The sequence below is a fragment of the Ambystoma mexicanum genome, chromosome 2p, assembly GCF_040938575.1.
Source record: "Ambystoma mexicanum isolate Mex_15411 chromosome 2p, UKY_AmexF1_1, whole genome shotgun sequence".
Taxonomy (NCBI): Eukaryota; Metazoa; Chordata; class Amphibia; order Caudata; family Ambystomatidae; genus Ambystoma; species Ambystoma mexicanum.
The window spans coordinates 1,095,083,157-1,095,086,501 of record NC_090923.1 but is presented as its reverse complement, the minus strand read 5'-3'; the positions used below and the strand labels follow the sequence as shown (position 1 = coordinate 1,095,086,501).

Genomic DNA, 3,345 nt, shown 5'->3' with positions numbered 1-3,345 from the left:
GGGAAAATAAAAATATAAAAGTGCCAAAGCAAAAATTGGAGAAAAGACATTAGCACGTGGAGTGGGTGGATGGAAGGGGGTCACTTACCAGCACTTACCAGCAGACTCATGCGCAGATCATGGAAGGCAATGCAGGACCCTCACTGCAGGATGCAGTGCAAAAGGGGTAAAGCAATTTAGAAGTGGCACACTTACTAATCATGGAGTTCAAAAGATCCTGCAGCACCTGGTATTACCAGGCGGTCTCCCATCCAGGTACTAAGCAGGCCCTACACTGACGAGCTTCCGCGATCAGATGGGATCGGACACATTCAGTGTGGTGTGGCCGTAGGCTCTGGGCTTATGCATCTTGTCGGCTAGACCATGCCGTTTTGAAATACAATTGAGTGGTTCACTTCCTGAACATGGAGCACAAAAAAGCCTACATCACCTGGTATTTTTTTAAATATAATAAAATAGTTATTTTATATACACATGGATAAAGTTATCTTCAGGTAAGTAAGTATTATTTTAAACTAATACACTTAAAAGGAAAACAATGTAGTATTTCAGGCGAGTAATCCAATAGTTAGGAGTTATACAATTCAAGAAGAAAGTTGAAGGTAAGTAAAATCACTTCTTATGGCAACTCAGAACATTTTCTGTTGTAGGAATAAAAAGAGCTGTTCAACACCAGTAATAGCAGGTCAGTGGCTTAATATGATTGTAATACGAGGCCTTAAGGCTTTAGCTGTCAATCCCTATTTAGGTATGAGTCAGATGGAACGTAATGCAGATAAGGCAAAGCAGCATAAAAGGCAACGTTCCAAATAATTCCACGATTGCAAGTAAGTAGACTGGTTTAGAAGGTTAAAAGATTTTCAGGACCTTGAGAAAGGCTCCCTATGGGTGCACAAGCGTTGGTCCTGGGCGAAAAAATACCGGAATCTGCACTCCAGCAGCAAAGGAGCAACAGAATGACTTGAGCTATGTACTACCACCTGAGGAGTTGTGAAGAAGATGAACTGCATTCTTTCACAAAGCCAACAGCGGTGAGCTCGGTCTCCTGTTTCTTGGGCGTGGTGACGAAAGGAGGGACTCTGGAAGGGATGTCCACGCAGCAGCCTAGAAAAGATTCTTCCCGCTCCAACTTCGGTCTGCAGTTTGGGTGCCTTTTCACAGATTCCAAGGGGCGGGGATGGTTCTCAGCTGAACGATTCACCTCGCTTACTCAGTCCTCAACTCTGGTGAGGGGACTTTGGGGGGGGGGGGATTCTTGCTTCTGGAGGTCCTGAAGAAGTCCAACGAAGTTCAAGAGAGTTCGTTCATGGGAAGACTATTCACTGCAAAGTGATCACTGGTCCCAGGGTATTGGCAGTTTTCAGCCCAGGGAGGTCAAAGCATGTCGCGGTAGGGCTCAATTTGCAGTTCATCTGAGGACTGATTATGCTGAGCAGTCCAAGGGAACAAGTCTTTAGGTCATGACAGCAGTGGTCTGTTCATGGTTGCTGGAGGGGGCTGCAGGCATCTCTGGTCATCGTCATTCTTTGGTTCTGCTATTCCAGTGATCTACTTGTCTTCTGCCTCAGGATCCTCGCCTTTTGTCAGGAATTCACACTCATCCTCTGTAAACACTCCCTGCAGTTTACAGAAAGGGGTGGGTGCCCCCCTCTCTCCATGGGAACTGGTTTCTCTCTGGCACACCTGCAGAAGACAGCTGAGTTTCGGGATTCTCCCCTGTTTCCTTTCCTTGCTGACACACTGGGGCCTCGGCGGGCTACATAAAGAGTTCCCACCAACGACAAAAGTCAAACCTGCACCTCCCCCAACCAGGATGGCAGAAGGGCCAAGAATGGCGAGAAAAGAAAGACACCACCATTTGGAGTCAATGGTGACACAAGTCTGCAGAGCATGTCCGCTGTATGCTTGTCACTGTAACAGAAATGTTACAGGAGAAGAAGCAATTTTTTACTTTTTTATTTTATTGTCCCGTGCTGGGGATTCAAACCCGAGCCCTGCCGATGACAAGCCAGTGCCGCATCACTCTTTCGTAGGTACTTTTTTGCAGTGCGGGCCCTAGAGTGAGGGTCCTGCACTGTCGTCCGTGATCTGCACACAAGTCTGCTGTTGAGTGACCGTTGTGCCCCCTCTTTACTGTCCCATTTTTGCTTTGGCGCTTTAAATATTTTTATTTCCCCCATCTTGCATTATTTCTTTAAGTTTAGAGTTGCAACTGTTTAGCCAGTCAATAAAGGACTGGAGATCTTCCTCTGTACCATGCCATAAACAGTTGCAACTCTAATCTTCTATTTACTCACCAATGGCCCAGAGAAATGAGGTATCCTTTTTGGATATCTTGCTGCTTTTCAGGAAGCCAACTGACAGGAATATCATACTTTTATATAGCAGTCAATATCCGAGGGCTTAACGACCTGATCTCACCTATAGCCAACTGCTTGGAGGAAGGCTTAATTGTTTCTTCTAGGATGATTATAGCCTACATGCCAATTCTATGATAACGTACACTGCAAGGGGCTATCCATTTAAAATGCTCAAACAAGTGTACTACACTGATATGGACACACTGACGACTCATGAATGCATTCCGGCAGGCGACCGACTAGTCTGTGTTACCACTTTCTCACAGAACAGCACTGGTATAAAAAAACAAAACTGGTGAAGAAATATTAGAATGTAGTCCTTAGTACGGGATGAACCTCTAAACCTCGACTGTTTGCTCTCATGTGAGGACGTAATTTCAGATCATGTTGTTGAGCTAGGCTTCCTTCATTGACATCTAGGCCCAATACCATTTTTGATTGGTGGTATTTGTGTAGACAACCTATTGTGGGTCATTAGCCGCATGGTTTTTGTTCCGCATGTGAATTTTGTATCATTGGTGCTGCCTTTGTTCATAGTTACATCAATTGGTTCCTTAGGACCCACAGTAACCGACACCCAGAATGCTATTTAATTTATTAAATAACCTTGTCCAAAACTATGTGGGTATGACCACGCAAAAAGTCTCAACTAGAATAGGGGAAACAAAGGTTTTGCATAGGTACTCTGCGCCTTTTGTGCATCATTACATAACTTTGGCCACTCTGATCGTGATATCCAGTGGATAATTAACCGGGTGCTTCCAGATCCTCGCAATTATACCACTAATTCACGGCTATTCGGCCTTGGATTGTCAGTTTCCAGTCCCATCAAGACTGCTTGAATGAGGACCATCAGTGGTCAGTTCTTATGACAAAAAAATCCCTCTCTATTATACACGTGCTATCAGTTTTCTTGCTTGCATGCTTTTGCCATGATTGGCTCCATTGCAACATTTTTTACCCCTTTTGTGTTAGTTACACATTT

The 3,345-nt window shown here is 44.6% G+C and overlaps 1 pseudogene; it reads right to left on the bottom strand.

Moving 5' to 3' along the window:
- Positions 1-214: 214 nt before the first annotated feature.
- On the bottom strand, positions 215-333 carry LOC138568255 (5S ribosomal RNA; annotated as a pseudogene).
- Between the last annotated feature and the right edge of the window lie 3,012 nt (positions 334-3,345).